Genomic DNA, 23161 nt, shown 5'->3' with positions numbered 1-23161 from the left:
TCCTGTCTCTTCATTCTTTTTTTTACCATCAACAGTCTTTTACTCATAGAAAACACAAAAAACAGATTAAGCTGCATTTTGGGAAGCACTAATTAGTACTGTTTGGCCTGATAAACCTGCTTTTAAGTTGGAAAGACAGTGTGGCAGGCAGTGGTCATACATACTTGTAGTCTGTGGTGTAAAACAATTAGCCTTATAACAAAGCTAATTTATGTGTTTGATCATACCTGTTGCAAATCTAATACACACTGAGACTTGCTGAGAGGACCCTGCTGATAGCCATCTGCACATCTCAAAAAACAAAATATATGTATTAAGATATGTGGATTAAAACAGGACAGAAACTGATGCATATACTTGTCCAATATTATTTGACTGATTCACTACCATTGCCAGTATTTCTTCCCACTTGTCTATTCTGGCTTTATTTTAGCTCACTTGCTTTCATTTATATTCTTAGTAATTTATCATACTTGTCTGTTAATGCAATTCTATGAGTCACTGTGTTCATGGTCATGTAATTGCAGTTTTCCTGAGCAATATCTGGCTTAGGATTAATAAGTGAGGGGATCTGGTGGATCTGTTATGCAGTGAAGGTAGTTGGCATTGTTTTGGTCCACTTGCCCTTTTTTTTTAAGAAGGGTCACTGCAAATCAATACAAAGTTGTTCTGAGTGATCACCTTTTATCCCATAATGAGACATTTCTATCTTGATGGGAGTGGTCTCCAAGGTGATAATGCCCTCGTTCATAGGGCACGAGGGGTCACTGAATGATAGGAATGAGATGCTGCAGCCTGCGCCGTCGCCAGATCTCACCCTAATTAAACACCCACAGCAGAGTTTGGAGTCACGTGCAAGACAGCACTCTCCACTACCTTCATCAAAACAGCAGATGAGGGAGTTTAGTTTGGAGGAATGGTGTTCATCTCTCCAGCTGAGTTCAGAGATTTGGAGAATTAATGGGTCTGGAGTCTATCCCAGCTGACTCAGGGTAAAGGCAGGGGACACCCTGGACAGATCACCAGTCTATCACAGGGCTACACATAGAGACAAGCAAACCCACCTCATATTCGCTCTGTCTTCCAGTTAATTAAAATGTTTTCAGTCTTGGAAGACATGATTGACTTGCTTGGTTGGATAATTGTACCCCTCTGTAGCTGGGTATCATCCTCACTGTCTCGTCTGCAGCTGCTGCAAGATTCCTAACTGGCACCAAACAAAGTGGAAAGCACCTGTGTGAGCATCCCGGTGCTGGCTACTTGTTAAATACAGAACTGATTTTAAGGTCCTTTTTATTCATTTATAGTTACGCACGGCTTGACACCTGGGTATGTGTCAGAACTTCTGTGCCTCTCACATCCTCAGAGCAGCTGCTGTTAACTGTTCACCACTGAGGCTGGTGGGTAAGAGAGATCGGGCCTTTGCAGTAGCTGCTCCAAAGCTTTACAACAGCTTTCCTCTCTCAATCAATACTTCCTCCTCCACTGATGTTTTTTAAACAAATCTCAAGACACACATGATTTCAATGGCTTATTGTTACTCTTGATGCTCTTAATATTTTATATTTTATATCTTTTTTTTATTTTAGAAATTCATCTTATACACTATGGTCCTGTTTTGCCTGTTTTAGTATTTTATACTATTTCTTTAGTTCTTATAAACTGATTTTAAAAGTCTACTTATCCTCCCGGTTTTTGTACACCACTTTGGTCAATTCAGGTAGTTGTAAACATTCTGTATAAATAAACTTTATTTGATTTGACCATTCCTATACAGCAAGAAAAATGACCATGGATTTGTGCTTTCAGGTCACCTGTTTCCTCTAATAAACAAAATAATACTAGATGAAGTTTTTTGGATATATTGTGTCAATGTTGGTGAGACATGAGAACTGCAGGGCTTTCGTTGTATTTTTTTGGCTGAGGACCAAACTGCAGAGTAGTATTCAAGGTGACTTAGAACCAGCGATGATACAACTACATTCATAACATCTGGAGGACACAGGGAGAACTCTCTGCTGATTCTTATGCCTCACCATCTTTTTAAACAATGTTGGTGTGCTGAAACCAAGAGAGATAGTGGTTCAGAGTCATAGCCAGTAGCCTGCTTTCTTTAACTTGCTCCAAGTGGTCCTGCTTCCCGCGATGACAGCTTTAGTAGAAGATTCTCTGGATCTGAGAAGCCCAGGCTTCGATAAGAATGAATGCAGCCCTGAGTTGTTTTTACATGCTCACCAACCCTCCCTTCCAAGCTCCTCACCAGCTCCAGTATCAGAGGACTGTAAAATTTCAGTAGCACGATTATCATTTCAGAGTAAGACTCCCCCAGGAACGATAAAGACTAAAGCCTCATACCTCCATTACAACCAAACTGAACAAAAGAAAAACTCCTCAGACAACATGTTTAGGTATGCAGACTGTGCAGGGTGTTCCTCTTTATCATCAATGACTCAGATTGACCACTAGAGAGCAGTATTTACAAAGTCAAGATTAAAGCCTTGGCAGATTCGAGTTTCTTACAGGTTCAGTCTGAGCAGGAGACCTTTGTATTTCTGTTAGCTTTGATAAAATTGTACATTGTTGCCAGGCTTAGAATGGAATTACAACTATACAAGACATGCAAAATACAGGATTGTATCAGTGTCATACCAAATAGACCTTAAAATGAATTGGTTTACATTCATTTTCCCAAGTGCACCTTTCTACATATGACCAAAAACTAATCAAACAACAAATAAACTACACGTACGGGTCTAGTTTGAAACTCACAGTAATTATTTAATGCCAGGATTGTGGCTGTATTCTAACTGGTGATGTCACACAGGTGTTGTCTATCAGATGTCTGTGGCATCATTGATTGCGATCGATTGTTTCAAACACGTGCAGCAGGACTTTATTCCCTTTGTGAATTACTGAGCATGTACTCATTGAAAAAACAAGAAAGTCTCCAGAGGGAAGTTTGGTAACAGAGTCTACATCTGCAGACACATCTGCACATTGCTGTTGACTTTCTCCATATCTAAAAAAAGGAGAAGACTGACAAAACCTATCATGACTGCGCATTCTGTAAACAACAAATTGCAAGGGACAATCTTCAGCACATTGAACACTTTAAACTTTGATTTTTCTCCCCCCTCATCCTCCTCCCTTTTTGAGTAGATCACATCTGTTTGCTGTCTGTTCCCCTGGGCCAGCACTGTGTAATCTATTGCATTAGCTCACATTAGTGCATATCGCCCATGGGCCTTGGTAATCACAAACGCAAAATGAGCATTTCACTTAGCATCACCCTCATATTCCCTCACACTGTGGCAAACTTAGTGCAAACGCGTGGCAGAGAACGCAAGTCGACAACAGCTTATGACATCCGTCCCGTTACACTCAATCCCCGTGTCCAGAATGCTGCGAGGGTTTTTGTGTCAAAAGCCCCTTTAATAGGCAAACATACATTTTGAGTTTTCTGTTTACTTCCTGTTGTGTGTGTTTTTTTTCCCTGTGTTTGGAATTTGTGCCCCTCAAAAAACATGAATATTTCTGCATTTCTGCCAGAATTTTGGCCTCACCATCACCTATGTTTTTATTCTTTGCAGACACGATCGACCCCAGATTTTGCTTCGCTCAAGTCAGTTACAGAAAACAGATTTTAGCATTCTGATTATTTGACCACATCTTTTTTATTCCCCTCAATGCCATGCCAATTATGCACAGACATCTAGACAAGGGTGACCCAAGAAATTACACGTTTCATGCAAATTCACTCGGGACTTTTTTCTTTTTTTAATACTTAGGCAATAAACACCTGAGGTCTTTACGGCTCCTTATCAAGTTTCTTTCATCACATTAGGTCTTGTGTGATAAGGATTCCCACAGCAGCCATTTTAATACACAATTCAAGACACAAATGACATTTTATGCTTGCATTGCCGTCCATTCAGCTGCTCGGTGTGCTTGGTTTTTACAAGGGGTTGTGCTCGAGACTTCTGGATACATTCATCTGCAGCTGAGGATGTGTTTAGCAATTTCACTATCAAATCTCCTGCCTCCCTCCCTCCCTCCCTCCTCGTAAAGTAAACTTCATGTTTTTCCTCCCTCCCTTTAAGTGCTCTCTCCTCTTATTTTCAGTCCTTTCATCAGTCATAATTGTTGCCTCCAGATTGTCAACTTGCATGAATTAGCAATTGGGCCAACAAAGCGGATACGGTCAATTGTTGAATATCCTGTCAGAATTCGAGGCTGAAAGTCTGCTCTGGCTGTGATTGCTCATCATCGTCACCCCATTCCTCTGAGGAAGAGGAGCAATGTAATGGTTCCCGCAAAAACAGCCCCTGGCCTAAGGAAAGGGATTTGGGTGTCTAGAGACAACAGAGGGCCATATGGAGCGGGCTGAGATAGCAAGGCACATGTACAGAATAATGGATGACGTGTCATGTTTCATGTTGCAGAGAAGCCATCAAGAGACTTGGGTTGGGGAAATCAAAAGGCTCACATACAGCAAAAGCGACTGTTGGACCATTTAGCATTTTTTGTTTATTTTTATGTTGGGAGGGAGCTGAACATATCGCCTTGAAGAGCATGCTGCTCTATTTTCAGTACCTGTGTTGTGTTGAGGTTATTTATAAGGAAACACAAATTTGATTGGCTACTAAATATAAGCCTTTATGAGATGGCTTTACCAGCATAATGAACCAACCACCTGTTTAATGAGAATAACAAATGCTATATTTAAAGGAACAATAAGGTGAAGAGTAAATAAGAGAGAATTTGCTAAACAGGTGCAAAAATACAGCTGATGTTCTACTAATAGTCTTAAGCAGACTGGCAGTGTCGGTTGGGTGGCCACTCTGTCTGACTTTGGCTTTGGTGATGTCACCCATAGATCTCCTGACCAGCAGTTTAGAAGCTCATTATGGTGGTTTTGGGTTTCCCCATCCTGGTAGAGCCTGACTCCTCCTAACTCCAAGTTTATCCATGAACAAGTAAAGAGGTGGAGTATGAGCAGAATTAAGGCAGGCCATGCAAACATACGTGTTACGAATAGTTTTAATACAATTTAAACGGGTGAAGTATATAAAAGTTCACCCCACAGAGTTGTCACGAACAGGGAAATTTGTGATAGAGGCCAAAACCGCCTTTTGTACAAGGCTGTTAATGCATTTATTTTTGCTATAGAGTTAGACATTTTATCATGGGGGTCAAAGGGACTTGATTTGTTTATGGAGTCAACCTCAAGTGGCCATTTGAGGAACTGCAGTTTTTTGCACTCCATGCTGGCTCCATTTTTCAGATCAAAAATTGCTGCTTGGTTATGACAGAAATAGCTGAACAACTGTTGGAGTAATTTCCGTGAAATTTGGTGTAGACATTCATGGGCCCCAGAGGCTGAATCCAGCCGAGTTCACTGGACCTCTGACTTTTCATCTAGTAGCACCAGCTGGTCGACATTTGTCAAAGTTAGGTTATGATCAAATACCTGCAAAATTGATAATATTAGCATCAGATTTACTTTGTCTTTCGTATTAATGAACAAAGGTAACCACTTCTTAGAGCTGTCTTTGTGAGGATGTAAGTATTTAGCTGAAAGCACCACTGGATCTAAATACTCTGAAGAGCGGCTACTCTTTCAGCTTTAGCATCTGCAAACTCACATAGTCAGACCATCCACTGTACAGAATGGTCTGACTGCACCTTATTATTATTCTGCTATGGGGCCATGACACGCTCGGGCTTTTTTCTGTTTCCTTAAACCAATTCCACTTATTGGGTGGAGCTAATTGAAGGACGCAGCGGCAGCGTTCCTGCAAAATAGTGTTGAGAGGAATTGTTTGGGTGGAACTTTTGCACTCAGCGAAGTGAGCACTGTCATTAAAATAACCTTTATTGCCTTTATTATATAAATCGTTGAAAACTTTAAATTTGCAGTGTCGTGTGTTACTTGCCCAGAGGTTGTTGTTGCTTTCCATAGTGAAGGGGGTTTTGAAAATGGCAGCATATTGTTAGTGGTAGGGGAGGAGTCAGTCTACATCTGTTAAGTCAGACTACAATCAGTGAAGTACTTGCACAATAACACAAATAATTATACAGGGTTTTTATTGCATATAGGAATTTTTGGTGACCCTTCAAAGAGGTTTTAGATAGCAAATAAGGAAAATCCCAGCGGCCAAAATGCTAAGAACCGTGAATAAAAAAAGCAAATCCATTTTTTTAAGGAGTTTTGTTATTCTGAGTTTCATTAACTCAATTATAATTTACATTTTTGTTCATCAAATGGCCTGAAATAACAGGAAAGTGCACAAGTAAGGTAACACAGACTAATTGCCTGTACTATACATCGACCAATCACACCTACTGTTGTGCATGGTCAACCCCCCAAAGGCCCACTTGGTGCCAGGAAAAATCCTGTCATACTTTAAATCCAAAACAACTCCAACTAATAATAAGGACAAAGTGGATGCGGAAAAGATAAGAAGAAATCCAGCACTGCTATGGAGATAAAAACTCCTCTGTCCGAGCTCCACTGCCACAGGGGCAATGTATACTTAGTCCCTCCCTCCCCCCTCTTATCTGCTCTACCTGCATGTGGAATAAGCCGAGCACCTCATCTCTGTTTTTCTCCCAGTGTCAGAACTACACTTAAGTGCTGTTTCCGATACCCATGAGTAAGCCCCATAAAAGCTGCCCCATCGCCACAGCGTTATTGTTTCTTGCGGATGATTGATTGATGGATGAGGGCTGACACTTCAATGAAGCCATTTCCACTGGCATCTCTATCCGATGATGTGCAGCGTATATTTTCCATCCACGCCTCATTGCTCGCCTGTGTCATTCCTGGAACTTCATTTACACCATGTTCCCTGAAGGACCTTTTTTAGCCCCATCTCCCTTTTTCTCTCCCTGGCTCCTCTTTTTATCTCTCTCTTTTTCTATGCCATAAAATAATGCTATTTCTTGTTGACTCTGGAGGGGCCTGAAATCATTTGCAGGGAATGATAAAACCAAAGGCATGGAGGGGTTATTTACAGGAAGTGTAACACTGACAGGGTCCCACTGTTCTGCTTTTTTCACTGTCAGATGCCAAGTCCATGCTGAGACAGGGCAGGGATATGATATACATTTCAAGCGCGCCCGACCTACACCGCGTGCACACACAATCATTTACTGTCATGGCCACAAGCCAAATAGGGACTTTCAGCATTACAGATTCGACTGAGATGTTGTCCAAAGCTACCCGAAAAACATGTTAAAGTATATTAGTTCAATGGCAGTGTGATTGAGGTGCCTTCTCTGAGACAATTGCCTGTGTTTGCTCATATGGGGAGCAGATGGTAAGCAGGCATCAGTGCGGCAGGCTTTCTGGGATGACAGCCATGAGATTCCCCCTCAGGTGCCATTGGAGCCCCTTTAGAAGGGTAGAGTGATTGGTGGTAGGACATGGCACCCCTAAGCAAGTGTTTTTTTCCTCGAGTTTCCCAGTTTTACAGTTCTCATCAACAAGCGGCAGTGCAGGAAATATATGTAGAACGTACAATGTCACCTAAGACATTATGTCCTCACCTCTTGCAGCTTATATTGTATGTAGAAAATGTGATATCTGATCCCAACACTAATATGTTTGCAAGACATTATCGTTATTCATTAGATTATTTAATTTTCTACAAATTAAATAACCTAGATCTATTTTACCTGCCCCCAAAATTTGCATTTATCTACCGCAGGCCACACAAACATCATTTTTGTATTATTATACTATTTCATTTTTGCTTTAAATACTGAATTCGCCAGTATTATCCTGTCTTGATGTTTGCATGTAATTTTGTCATTGCCGGTTTGATAACATGTACAGCACTTTGGTTAGCTCATGTTTGATTAGATATATGTTTGACTTAATGTAGTCGTAAGCTGATATACTGTGCTTATTAGATATATACAATAATATATATTTACACTACCATTCAAAAGTTTGGGGTCACCCAGACAATTTCATGTTTTCCATGAAATCTCATACTTTTATTCATGTGCTAATATAACTGCACAAGGGTTTTCTAATCATCAATTAGCCTTTCAACACCATTAGCTAACACAATGTAGCATTAGAACACAGGAGTGATGGTTGCTGGAAATGTTCCTCTGTACCTCTATGTGGATATTCCATTAAAAATCAGCTGTTTCCAGCTAGAATAGTCATTTACTACATTAACAATGTCTAGACTGTATTTCTGATCAATTTAATGATATCTTCATTGAAAAAAAATGCTTTTCTTTCAAAAAATAAGGCCATTTCGAAGTGACCCTAAACTTTTGAACAGTAGTGTATATATACATTGATAAACAGCATTAAACCTACTATGCACTTTTACAAACAATTAATAAATGGTTACTAATACAAAAGGAATCTGTATATTACAGACAAAACAACAGAAACAACTTTTTGTATTTTTAAAAATTCTTTTATGAATATCCAATTTTCAGGTTGTTTAAGCCTAACTTTACTGTGTGTTATAGCATATTAACTCTTTTATTAAGTACAAATAACTCACAGGCAACTGTTTATAAAAGTATTTAGAACTACTGAATGTACTATATTTTATATGACTACAACAATGTTATTATGTGTTACCAAACATTCTTCTCCCATGTTAAGTAAAACAGAGCCGGGTGTATGGCAGCAAGCCCTAAACACAATAAGCTGCATGAGCCACACATTGTTATGTATGCAGGCTTTTTTCCAGCTATTGAAATGGTTATTTATTGATGAACTGATTGACTTACTTATTTATTTTTGCCTCTTCTGACACAGTTCTGCCCCCAAAACTACACAGTTTCATGTTCTCTATGCAGTTAATACATAGGTCTTCTGTTGACCTCAGCTAGATTGAAGTAAAGTTGTGTAATAAGCTGTTGTTTTGCTATTTGCTGCACTACTTCATACTGTTGTGTGTTGCTGTGGTGTCTGTGGGCCACTTGCACCATTAAAAATCTGTTTGGAACCCAACTGTGCATGGCTCATCGGATGAACAACAGTCATAGTAATAAATACTTGATATTTGTTTGCGTTACAGTCATGAAACATAATATGAATTGTTTATATGCTGAGCAGGCAGGTCTATAGATATGATTATGTGACAAACAGTTAAGAAGTGCCTTTAGGCTATATTAAGATGTTAATGTGTTACTTCTTGCTGCCACTTTTGTGTGAAAGAGCTTTTAAAGCATCTGCCTTTCAGCACCTTGAGATCAAAACGTGCTCTGCAGTAGACTACAGGGAGAAGAAGAGGACACAATGCACAGTTGAACACATGATGCATTTACTGTCGCTGTGTGTCTCTACGTGTGTGTGTGTGTGTGTGTGTGTGTGTGTGTGTGTGTGTGTGTGTGTACTCGGCGTTCTTGACCTTGGCCGCTATAGGACATTTTGGTTCATCAGGAAAGATGATTGTTTCCTTTAAAAGATATTAGGAGGACTGTGTCTAAAGGAAACTGACATGGCTCCCTGCATCCCTGATGGTTTCCACTCCGTTTCTTTTATAGTCACTCAATAGGTGAGGGAATTGTGTCCCGACACAGTATTTATACATTAAGCAAGGTCTCCCTCTCCAGAAACAAGGGAAGAGCAGTGATTGGCCCCCGAGTATAATTCCTCCTGTGTCTACATCCGCATGTCACCCTTTATCAATAAGCACTGTGGAGGCAGATTGACCTCTGGGGTGATGAGGATACATGGAGAGCGGTCATCCGTTACCACCGCCCGCACTGGAACCGGTACAATATCTGCAAATGGGAAGGGTGGGAGTCATGGGAGCAGATTTCTTATTGTCCATGCTGGGATCCGAGGGGGACCACATACAGCAGGTGCCCTCCTGTCACCATTCCACTAAACCTCTCTCAGATCTATCACTTCCACCACATGCCTGGCAAGAAGGAAGAAGAAAAATGGTACTGCTTTTAATGAGAAAAAATGAAAAAAGTAGATGAAGTTGGAATGATCGGGGCAGTTTTTTCTCCCCCTTTTTAATGCATCTCCTAAAGCCATTATCTGATTGCAGTACATTTACATTGAAAAACAAAACATGCAAACGAATGAGCAGCCAGATCTGGGAAAGGAGGAACGAGGAAGTTACGCATCCATTCCACAAAGCAATAGCCCTCCTCCTCTAATGCAATGTGACACTGAATACTACACACAGAGAAACAAGTAACCTCAAATTGGGTTATTCTTCCTACCTGCCAGTAATCCAGTTGATAAGCACTATACATGTAGATTTCTGGGGAGCAGAGAAATCAGATTACCCTGAGCTGAACTGGGATTTTCAGTCTAAATTGGCTGTTCTTTCTTGGGTCTCTCATTGTAACAGGATGAATGAGGGGAAATAAATGATTTGACTTTGCACCAGATAAATTGTCTGCTCGGGAGCACACAGCACAGTAAAGAAAACAATACTGGATTTATTGGGCATAAAGAAATGCACCAAGCACATACATATAAAACAAAAATATAAGTATAGACATATACAGAATAGTTAGAGGATTTGTGTAAAATTAATATTTAGGGGGACAAAGTTAATTTGAAACAACTATTCTGTACACAGGGGAGAATTCTCAGCGTGTAATGTCTTAGTTTTCCAAAGTCCAGGCAGTTGCACATCAGCTGGAATAAGCTATAAAGAAAAAAGCTTCTGAGACCGTTATTGAACAACGAAGACTGATCTGGTGTCATGGATGACCAGAGGGGCGTCTCACTGGTTCATAAAGGGGTCTCAGAAAAGCAGTGCTTATTGTGAGAACCTTGTCTTGAATGAGCCTAACAAACCAAACCAGGATTAATCTGTCTCATAAAACCAACCACATCATACTAATTCGAGGCTGGTTTTACAAAGGCTGTAGTCTGCAGCCACACTTTGGGCTTTGTGAGGCCTTGCAGAGGAGCTTTGAGCTAAATGTTAATGTAAGCATTGCTACATGCTACTGATTTTATTCTGGTGTTATGTTTATAGTTGTAGTTGTGCATGTTGTAGCATTTAACCATTGACATTTTGACCTGATGATAGATGGACAGTTTATGGATCACCAAGGTTATTAAAATGTGTTTCTGCAATTCCTCCTGAGAGGACGAGAATGTCTGCGCAAATTCTAAAGACAAAACAGCAATATTCATAATCCTACAGCAGTGTATATTAAACATATAATATGGAACAAAGATAAAAGTTTGACCTAAATCTATTTAATTCAACTTTCCAGCTGGTATGTTGCGTAACACTGTGCTGTAATCTTGCCATTCAGTAATGCGAGTTCTGTTTGGATTAAGTGTATATTAAGAGTAGGCAATTTATTAAGAAGTTGTAGATGATATACAGTAAACATCTTTGACAAATCAAATATTCAAGACCTAATTAAGAGTTTCAACTTGCAGTTCTGTTTTAACAATAGATTTTAGGCTCTCATTTAAAGATATCCTGGATAATTTTCCTGTATATATATTTTTTTGCATATCTAGATTTCTTTTCCATAAAAATAATCAGTTTCTGCCTTAAAATTGTTTAAATGTAACAGTTTATCTTTGCTTCTTTGAGAATGTCTATTAAGTTCCCTCCTCTTTCTTTAAACCCTTCCACCAGTTTCTCTTCTTTTCTTAATGCGTCTGCATGAGGACGCATGTTCACACGGGCGACACAATACATGGACACAACGATGGTTTCGCAGCTGATCAATGATCGGTGTCATTAATACACAAAAAATGTAGCAATGTAAATGATGCGTATTATGTGATGAAGGAAATGCAGATTAGTCTTTGAGGATGTCTTTGGGCAAACCACTGAATGGACTGTGGACAAAAAGGGAGGCAATATAGCTTTAAGTGACATTTAAAGAGAGAACAAATGGTTAAAAAGCTTTGACCCGATAGCGGAGTGGTTAGGGCACATACCATATGGGCACATATGTCCTGAATGTCAGATCCTCAGTTCCATTCCCAGTCAGCCGGACCACTTGCTGCGCGTCATTCCCCATTTCCTCCTCTGTCTGCCTTGAAAAATTAAAGAGGCCCCGGAAAATGTTCAAAAATGCTTTTTACTATGAAGCTACAGCTGTGATATCAGTCTAAAAGCACATGTAGCTTGGAATATTGTGGACATTATTCAGGCAGGAATTCTTCAGGTCAAACAATAAGAAAGGAGTACAGTGCAACAATAAAGAGGAAATTTTGGGAATATTCTGATCTCATTTTAGCATTAGTGAAGCCTCAGACAAAATGGAGCCTGAAAACGACAGTGTAACAAATTTTCCTGTAAAATTACAGTTAAATTCTGGCAGCTATGGTTGTTGCAGTTTTTAAATTGCAGTTTTACAGTTTTGCAGTTGGTATTTACTTAAACAATGAATTACTTTATAGGGTTAGGGTTAATATGTGGTTACTTACCAATAATAACTGTATTTATATAGTGTTGCCTCTGTAATAAACATGAGCTATAACAGCAACTGTAACTCTAGCAGTATTTTCTATTTGTTAAAGGTATAAACACAACTGAATTGTAGGGGTATGCTGTTAATAACAATGTGTCTTCAAGCTTTTTTTAAAATCAAGTATTGAGATCTATCAACTGTGTTTACTATTTTCAAATGCACATACCACAAAAAAACGTGAAACAATGAAGGATAAAGGAAAGGGCATACTACACTGAACTTTATTCAAAGGCAGCAATGTATGACAAATTGTAGTCTATTAAATATATTTTAGAAACCCAGGAAAAATCCTTTAACCTCATGTAAAACAACAACAACAACAACAACAAATGTCCTATCTCAGAGCATCAGTGTAAACTTAGCAATAAGATTCTTATTTCTGTGAACTATTGTGTGAAGTTGTTTTGTTTATTTCACAGACAGTTTCAACAGTCTGCTGTTAATGGTCATTCTTGTTTTTGGCGCCAAAAAGCTTCACAATTTGCAGTTTTTAACTTTTTTATTTTGGAAAAACAGTACACTACTGTTAGAATTTGGCTGGACTTTTACACTAATTTATTAGAGTGTACTCTGACCAGTCTGGACTGTTGAATTTCTATTAGTTCTGATGTATTTAAACCTCCCTTATGGAAGAGAAGTCATCAGAAATACCCCTGACCTGAACTTGTTTATTTCCAATTAAAGACTACAGCCACACACACACACAAAAAAGATTTACAAAAGGAATGCAATGTCTGTTTTCACATGAATTTTCTCCATTGAATAAAGATTCTGTTCTTGCCTTTATACCTATTGGTTGTTGTTACTTATGGCGTGTTTAATATTCTGAGAACACACTTTAAGCAAGAACATTAGAATTCAAGCATTTATTTGGCCCTTGCATCCATGCAAGTGTGACTTGCATGTAACATCTCAGCATGATTTATGTCCTAAGCAGCATTTTCTTGCATTGCAAATAGCTCCAGTCTCAGCCTCTCTTCTGCTGTTTTTGTATTTTCTAACATGACACATGAATCCCCGGTGGCCCTGAGAATCAGACAACCCAGGTGCAACACTAATATCCTCCCAGTATCCAAACATTTCCTTTAAAAGTAACTGGCACATTGGGGCCCATAAATTAGAACTGAATGCTGCTCAAGATGTCTGGCTTCCAATAAGACCGTACCCAGAGCAATAAACTTTGACATTGCTGCTTGAAAAATGCCTGCCCTTTTTCATTGTCAAGTGTTACAAATTGATGAAATGAGTTCATCGATGTTCCCTGGTCATTATCTCTCCAGTGGCACTTTGTTTTACAGACAGTGGAAAAAGGGACAGTGCAGATTAGAGGCCCAGGCACAGTTTATCAAACAAAATCTAATATCATCCATAAGAGAGGAATCTGGAAATCAATACTTCATTACTAAATTGTTAGTGGGGATGAAGAGTAATTGTGTGAGTTCAGAGATGTGTCTCGGCGGCCGGGGCATAGGAAGTTCAATGTCACCCGGGAAGTGATAAGTAAAGGCACTGATGGGAAGAAACATTTCTGTAATGGGGGGTGCTGTAGCAGGGCAGTGGCCTGAGCACAGAACAGACAATAGACACTGGTTTGCCATTGATTGGCTCAGCTATAAAGATAGAATGGTTTAAAGAGCCAGAGAGGGAAAGAGGGAGAGACAGAACGAGAGAGAAAAAAAGGCTCAGAATGAGCACCACCCTCTGAATTTACCCTTGTCTTGTCACCAGTTTCAGTTTGCATTGCGTAAAGTCTTCTTCTGTGGTCACTCCGATCAATCGTCGGGTACATTTGCATCCTGACAGAGATAAGTGCAATGATAAAACAGTTCCTCTGCAAAAATGGAAGACTGCTTGATGACATGGCTATTACTGCTGGCTGAAGGTTTGTCTTTGAAATGGTTCCGTGTTAATGAACACTAATAAATAACTTTGATGAATAATCGCAGCCTTCGCAGCATATTCTGTAGTGTTTACAGTACAGTATGTCCAGCTATCTGTTAGGTGTGATCTTCACAGAGCCCTCGAGCTCCTCTTTTGTTCACTATGTGTAAGGTCGCTTCAGTGCAATGAGCCCATCACCCCCGTGCAGCTCTGCATAGCCTCATCCCTCTAAAAGCTTGTGTCTGGTGTCCCTCTGACCCGTTCCCCTGCCTCACCATGTTCAGCCATGCAAATCAGAGTGCCTTCAATTTGAACATTCATAAGCCAAACCTGCAGCTTGTGTTTGGTGCCAGTGGGAGCTCAGAGGGGGCACAGTGCTGCCTGATGTACAACAGGAGATTTTTTTTGGTGAAAGGACAGAAAATGGAGAAAGGTTTTGCTCTGGACTAAACCAAACTTGAATTGTTTTGTGTTTACATGTGTTTGGTTATTCCATTAATTTGTTTGACTGAAATACCTCAGCTTCTACATATTGGCATATAATTTTACAAACATTCATGGTTCTCAAAAGATGAATTTTTTTTAAATTTTTTTCATCTACCACCCCCATGACTTTGACATACTTGTTTTGAGTGAAATGGATGGATCGTCATTAGACCTGCTACACATATTCTGGGTTCTCAGAAAATAAATTCAAAACGCTGTGGTGTTTGCTTCATTAGCCTACTTTGGGCCTGACTTGAAATATCTAAGCTTCTACATATCACCTAAAATTTGCGCAAAAATGCATGATTCTCAGAGGACAAATCACACCAAAATGTGTAATTGATATGTTGCTATTACACACTTTGGTGTGGGACTGGGCTGGTATGGGCTAACCTCATTGGACTTATGTTATTTTTGCAGGTATTCAGTCCAAACAAAGTATTGAACAAAGCCTGATGTTGCTGGAGTAAATGTGAGGCCAGGGCAGTGTCACAAAGAAATGTTAAAGAGATAAGTATCTATTCATCCTCTGAGAAACATGAAAATATTTTTTTTTTTGTGGCTAATATGCACTAGCTAGGATATATCACTTGCAACCAAAGCAGTTAAGAGAGTGTTCATTTCCTGTACTGTTACTGTTGCTCACTTACTAGGACAGATTGTTTCCATGGCACTTGGTCTGATTTGTAGCAGCAAATTCTACAGTACCTTAACTGTCCACTTGAGGCTGGTTCTACAAGTGAGTCAGATCCCCTAGACCTTCATGTTGAAATGCCTAGTTTTACAGCAGAAATAAACATATTTTCAGTCTAGTACAAAAAGTAGTTTTGGTCTCTTTAGCTCATTTCCTTGTTCATGACAACTGCAGGGATGTGATTTTTTATATATAACTCACCAGCTAAATTGTATTAAGGCTTCAAGTTACACATAATAAAGGGTGTGGGCTCTTTCGAGTGAAAGGTTGGTGCCATTTTAGGACCCAACTCAGCTCTACTCACGCTCCATCTCTTTGCTCATTTTAGGATTAACTGGGAGTTAGAAGGAATCAGGTGCTGCCAAAATGATGAAACCAGAGCCACCACACTGAGCTTCAATGTAAAGTCTATAAAATTAAACAAACTAGTGTAATTCATATCACAATTTCCTAGAGACTTTTTGTCTAACTGATCGAAAAGTCACATTAAAAAAGAAATTTATTCCATTTATTTATTTTTTTCAATGAATGCATGTTTGCAAGATTTTAAAAAATAATATAATTTACTGATTTAGATAAACCTATTTTGATGGATTGAGTTGACATGGAAATGTTGGTAAATGCATCAACTTAATACTGTGTGTAATGTAAACTCACGTTTGCATTTTTTGATGTACAAATAACTTCAAGTTAACTTAATAAGATTGTGATAGATTAATTTTTCTTTATCTTTTTCTTTACCTCTCCTTTATTAACATGACTGGATAATTTCCGATCATTCAAACTGGTAGTTTAAAAATACCTTTGATTGTAGAGGAAAAGCTAATTTTCTGAAAACAAAGTAGTGTGTTGGTTGAACATAATTTCATTAGAAGTTGTCAGAACTCAAAAAGATTGACGTAAACAGCTAACTACATGATTGTTTTTATGCTGAGCCTAAACACTGTTTTTGAAAGTGCTGAACATTAAGTTGTGGATATATCTGTGAAGATTCTCAGTCATCCAGGTCATGGTCAACGTAGGAGCTTCAGTAAAACTCAACTGGACTTGTCTTGTAGGTTGTTGAAGACCTCTCATCCAAGAGGCTTCTTCAGTTCATTAAGTTGTGTGCCAAAAAAAACAAAATACTGACCAGAAAGACACTAAAACCCTCCATAAAACTGAGCCGAGACATGCAGAGTTGGGTGACAGTTCTTTGTGGATCGTCGCAACAAGCGACTTCTTTCTTATGCAATTTGTAATTTGATCTACTGTCAAAATAAAAATATTGACTAAATCAGCTTTAAGCCTTTAGATCACTAAAACATGGGTGAAAAAGGAGTGTGAGGCAATAAAACTCAATATTAGGAGGAGAGTCTTATATTCTTACATCTCTTACCTGAGGTATGAGTAAACATCCACCGCTGCAAATTCTACAGATGGAGTGTCTTTCTAATTAACAAAAACACCACCTCGCTTACACATCAAAAACTAGTGGTGGGAGTGATATAACAAGCTGTTGGATACTCTCATTTCGTGAGTACATGTTTGAATGTTCAGCAAGTACACTGTTCCTTTTTAAAAAGAAGCTTTCCCTGTTGTTGACAGAGACAAACCTTTTTTTTATCGCAGCGCTTTGACGTTGGTGAAGTGAGGCTGACAGTCCGGTAACAGGGGCCGTTTGCTAATGATTTTTGAGCAGCCCCCAACTGAGTCCTAAATGTCTGCAATATCCATAAACAACTCTATACTGTCCAATTAGGCAGACAGAGATGTACTGGGCTGTCAGACAGATTTGCATGGCTAAGCACCTGAGATCCAGAGGATGATGAGGGGGATGGTTCACCGGCCAGGGAGAGAATGTGCACAATGGATGACTTTCATTACAGCATTACCGCTTTACATACACACTCATCCAATTACTGCCTGGATTAATTGATCATTGTACCTTTCCTTTCCCAGCACCAGAGCTGGAGATGGTGTGTTTTTCTCCCTTCTGTACCAACTACACAACCCGCTGCTTTCATTCTTTCTGCTCTATAGCCCCTGTCCCAGGTTTACAGCCAGAGCTCTTCATAAAAAGTCTGAGGGGACATTTTCAGGAGGGAGGGGGGTTTTGTTAGAGAAAAACCGTCATCGGCCACCACTGTGAGGACGGCCATTTGCAGGATTGCATACATTGGGAATAATTAGAATTTATGTGGGCTCGTCAATCCCGCCTCATCCTCTTCCCTGCTGTAGACCCATCAGTGGTCAGAAGGGTTCACCGGAGCATGACTTATCCCTGAGTGCGTTTGATCAGAATGAATTATGCCTTTTAGATTCATTATGGCACTTTATTTCTCCTCTCCGTCCTCCTCCCTTGTCCGTTCAGCACTGGAAATGAAATGTACAAGACAGGGTACATATTTTATTGTATGCATGCTGTCAGGCACGCACTGTTAGGGATAAGAAGTAGGCAGCGGTGCTTCAGCCTAGCTACCCAACATGGCCAGTTTCTCTGAGCACAAAATACACCACGGATCTTGCAGAATATTTCTACATTCAGCTCGCAGGCCCCAAACCTTATGGAAACATTTGTCAGAGTCATCTTGCAGACAATTTGAGAAAAGAAGAAAAAAAAAACACAGACACACACAACTGGAAGATTTCAAAAGTGGCATCAGGAAACCACTTTAATATGACAAAATCTAATTGAACTCATGCTGTTTAGTGTACAGGACTATGACAAGTGCTAATGGGATCATTTAAGATCATTTAAAATACAAACGAGTCTTTTCTTTGTGTTCATTAATTACTGCTAATTATACGAACAGCTAGCCTTGTCGGGGCAGTGCTGGATGTCTCTCAGTTGTGAACATCAGGTCTGAACAAGAGGATGTCCTATTTCCCTCCTGGATGACTGGCTGATCATGTGTGGCGATGGTTAGATGAATAAACATCACCGTACTCGGATTTGGCTTCAGTCATAAGCCAGTCTTCTGTCATTTGACTCCCTTAACATACGTTTATATGATCATGCTGTTATGCTTTATTTATGTATTTTGTATTTTTTTGCATAACTTGTTCTTTCACTTGACTATTTTTACATTTCTGTAAAGCACCTGTATTTATCAAACGTAAGTGAACGGAGCGCAGCCTGTTCCTCCTGACTGTGTTCTGGAGGATGCAGATACTGTTTTCTTAAAGCTGAATTTCAGTGCAGGAAAAAAAAGCACCTGTTTCCTCTTATGCACTTAAAATGTGTTATTATTCATTCTGTGAATTACATCAAAGAAGAGAGAATTATTTGGAGATATCGGGATATTTGAATGAACTAAGCTGCTTACAATAATTTATTTTGAAAACATATAATCCTTTTTCTCAGGTATCTGCAACTCACAACTGTCCATTCTCTAAATACAGTTAATACAGTGATGAGATTTCATGAGTCCACAACATCATTTAGACCGAGCAGATTGCATCAACTCATTTCTGCATTTTTAATTGTTTTTTTTCTCTCTTCCATGGCCCCATTCCCCTCCAGGGAAAGAGCCCAGTCTAACAGAAAGGTTAGTAATCTCTGATGCAAGCAAGCTGCTAGATTTCAGATCGTGTCAAGTCTTTCTCTGTTAGTGTTTTCAGCCTGGTTAATAATATAGTTTCCTCTCCTGGTTCATTTATGCATGCTAGCATTACCTATCCAGATGTTCAAAAAAAAAAAGAAGACGTGATATCTGAAATAATTACTGCTACCAAGTGGTCAATCTTTTTTAACTGTTGTTTTCAGCCGCTATTCGGAGCTTCATCAGTAATCAAGGGTTAATTTCACACCTCAGTGGATTGCCTGCTTTAATCTCTATTCAGTGTAATTAAATCTGTCCAATAAAGTGAGCTCTTTTCCTCTTTGTTCTCTCACATCTCCTACTCTTTTTTTTTTTTTTTTTATTGTTTTACACCCATCACATCTCATCGTCTGAACTACGGGCCATCCAGCCTCGCTTGACAGGCAGAATCTATCCCTAAAATTAAAACATTCCTGACCGAGATTGTAAGAGGGAAGGAGGGAGGGAGGGAAAAGGGGGAGACTGCTGATCTTGGGAGAAGGAAGAGGAAAGGAAAAGGGAAGCTGACACATCCAGTGTCTATTTTACTTTCTTTTTTTCTCATTTCAGCAGAATGGAATGTGAAGATTTGACCCTGTCAATCAGGCCTCTTGACAAGTTTAATCACAGTGTGCCCTCTGCAAAATCATGGCTAAATAGGAATGCAAATAATAGAGCGCTGGGGCCTCTTATACATGGTAATCAAGAGGACTAATCAACTGACAGGTCCACGGATCTGGCTTGCTCGAAGAGTCACTCTAACTTCTTTTCTTTTTTTTCTTTTCATTTTAAGCCCTATTACACTTTTAAACAACATTAATATGAGGACAATTTAAGTGAATTAATGTCTCCATCTGTCCTGTTCCGGTTTTTCAATTACATACATATGTAGCACTATTTGTGATTTCTTTTTAAGTTCCAGACTATTTATTTTTAACCTTTCCCCCTTCGAAGTAGGAGACAAAAGGTTACATTTAAGCCATGTAACGGGTATTTTTCTTTTCAAGACAGACCAGCTGCCGATTTCTGAACAATGTAAATGAGCCTTGCCAATCCACTTCTCTGTGATCTGCCACAAAAGTCAAGGGCTCCATGAAGACTTTGAAATGTTGATTCAGTTGAGTATGGTGACTTCCCTTTGCACCTTTAAAAATACAACTGATCTAAGTTTTATGTGCGCTTGAAACTTGTGAAGGTTGCCTCTCTCCCCAATTGTCAAAGATGTCAAAGCTAAATATGAAATTCCGTCTTGCCTTGACTGCATCAAAAGTCAGGGCACTTTTTTTTTTTCAAGTCCATAAGATGAAACGATGGCACAAATCCCACTACTTTGCCAGGTCTACTGGGCAAAATCCTGCACATGTACAATCATCCAAACTCATCACTTTAAGATTCCTCTTTTGTTTGCGCGACGCAAGTGGAATTGGGATTAAAATCCAAAGATATTCTATGTGAAATACTGCAGATGCTTTATGTTTCTGTATATATAATTCATTTATTTAAAAAAAATTTACATTCAGAAAGGGTAAATTGGATTTGCCTCGGCGTAATTATACATGATTTTAGATGGTTTGGTTTGTCACCGGGAATAAAAAGGGTTATATGGCACGTCAGCTGGATCTAACATTTTAAAGACTTACACTTCTCGGCGCACTAATGATGGTTTACAGGCCAATTCTCTGGGGGCAGTCTGAGTGCTTCTAAGAGATCACATCTTCACAGGCAATCCACATAACTTAGTCTGGCAATGCCAAAGGGAGGTTTAAAGACAAGCCAAAAAAGTGAGTGAGAGATGTGTCAGGAAACAGCATCATATATAAATCTCTGCAAACAAAACATTACAGCATCAAATCCTCTTTCACCTTCTCGCTCCTGCTCTGACTCATTTCTCTAAATTACAAAATTTAAACATTAATGGTAATTTTTGAGCCTTCACTGTACATCCCACGCCTTTGATTTTCTCCTTATGTTCCTATTTATCCACTGGGGCGCATCCATAAGCCGCACCAGCATCTCATTTAACATGAATAAAAAAAATAAAAAGAGGGAAAAATCTCATCACAGATATTCACTCCATGTTGGATTATGGTCCAGTAACATTCAGCCGCCTACCTCACCTGCAGAGGAAGATCAACATCCAAACAATGGAGCAGCCAAGACCAGACATCATTAGGCTTCTTAACACCTCACAAGACACAGACAGATTGACATCCAGCCAATTTGGCCATGAGCTGAGATAGCTAGTAGTAGTGTGCAACCTCACTATGGACTAATGATGGTCTAAGCCTGTCTTGGCCCTTCACAGGCCTGTTTGATCAGGTACAGTAGAAATCCAGGGTGACGTGAAGTTCACTATACATTCAGCAGCATTTACCGGCTTGAATCCTGCTGTAAGTTCGGCACATGATCAGCATAAGTGTTATTTAAACTGATGATTTACAATGCAGCACCTGTCATCTGTCACGCCATCCATGCTGGACTATGTGATAAAATTAGAGGAGTGATAGACATCTAAACAAGGATACACGCTGATGTGAAATATGCAACAAAATAGAGATGTAAATGTGTGGCCATTAGGCGGCGGACCTAACTACATTACCCATTTTGATTAAAAAACAAATGGCAGAGATCATTTGGCACCGAGGAGACCATCTACTCAGGACTGCAGGCAGCTGGATGGATGGTATGAAGGCAAATATAAGGAGGAATGATGCACGGTATTTATAGCATCCAAATAACACTGGGTTGGAAATTGACAGGCCCACCTAATGATGCTCCTCAAAGTGGCATGGATGCAGACGAGTGGACCTCTTCAAATGGGAGGCCAATCCCTGCTGACACAGGGGATAATAGCCCAGCGTTGAGCCCATTGTCTGGGCACCACACACCATGGCATTTGGAACTGAGCGGCCCCTGTTCCTGCGGACAAATGATCCGCACTCTGCCAGGGGATGTCAGCCATCACGTCTCTCAGTCAGTCTGTTCACATGAGAGATGATGGCAGAGGCCACTTTCTCTTAACCCTATTAGTTTATGAATAATTAGCCCTCAGAATACATAAATCATACATCTATCTATCTAGTTATCTATTGATGACATACTCAAACCCTAGTATCTGTATTTGTAATGTTTGTGTCTGGCTTTAAGTATTTAAGTGTTTTATTCTCTGTGTTACATTGTTGAAAAAAAGTGTAAAAAAGTGATGAAAATCTGGCAACAAGGGTGCCAAAAATATATTAAAAAACAAGGGAATACTGTGATGTTCAAAATTTGTAAATAATAGCAAATATCTGCAAAACATTTATGCTTCTAGCAGATTTAAATTGATTTAAATACAGTAAAAAATTGATATTTTATGGCTACATATTACAAAAGAACAAATTATTATTTGTCAAAATTGCAGATTTTTGATGTGGACATTATGTACAGGCTTTCCCTGGTGTTTAACAGTCAACATGTAAATAAAAATTTAATTTGTAATTTTATTTTTTATTTTCTGGAATTAAAACTGGGAAAATGTACAAAACAACAGTTTAAAAAACAATTTACCATTTTAAACCCATAATTTACACAGTTATTCCTTCAAATACTGGCAAATATCTGTAAAATAATATCTAATTTAGTTCTTCAAATACACTACGACAGTACACTAGAGTAATTTTGTGGTCACATGTTGGAAAAATAATTACTGTTTTAAAAAAAATGCAGAATTGGTGTGGTTATTATTTACAATTTTGGCCTGTTTATTTTTTTTGTCTGTTTTTTTATACAGTTCTAATGTGAATGACTTGGATTTCTGTAGTTAATACCTACATTTCAACAAAATGGGACAAACCTATACAATAACAGTAAATGGTTCCAAAAATTACCATTAAAATGTTCTTTTACATTTTTTTACAGTGAACTACATTAACATAACATTTTATTTGTGTACCTAAGTAAATGAAATAATCAACTATGACTTGCATCTATCTATCTATCTATCTATCTATCTATCTATCTATCTATCTATCTATCTATCTATCTATCTATCTATCTATCTATCTATCTATCTATCTATCTATCTATCTATCTATCTAGTCTC

At 39.0% G+C, this 23161-nt stretch overlaps 1 long non-coding RNA gene across 1 annotated transcript in view; it reads right to left on the bottom strand.

The window, feature by feature from the left end:
- Positions 1–11844: 11844 nt before the first annotated feature.
- Positions 11845–23161, bottom strand: part of LOC111566234 (uncharacterized) — a 143272-nt gene continuing 131955 nt past the window's right edge. The window contains exon 6 of the long non-coding RNA XR_004847072.2: positions 11845–12016. This is a non-coding gene — a long non-coding RNA (uncharacterized LOC111566234). The remainder of the gene's footprint in view (positions 12017–23161) is intronic.

The sequence above is a fragment of the Amphiprion ocellaris genome, chromosome 8 (genome assembly GCF_022539595.1).
Source record: "Amphiprion ocellaris isolate individual 3 ecotype Okinawa chromosome 8, ASM2253959v1, whole genome shotgun sequence".
NCBI classification, from domain to species: Eukaryota; Metazoa; Chordata; class Actinopteri; family Pomacentridae; genus Amphiprion; species Amphiprion ocellaris.
This window is presented reverse-complemented; position numbering and strand designations above follow the sequence as displayed.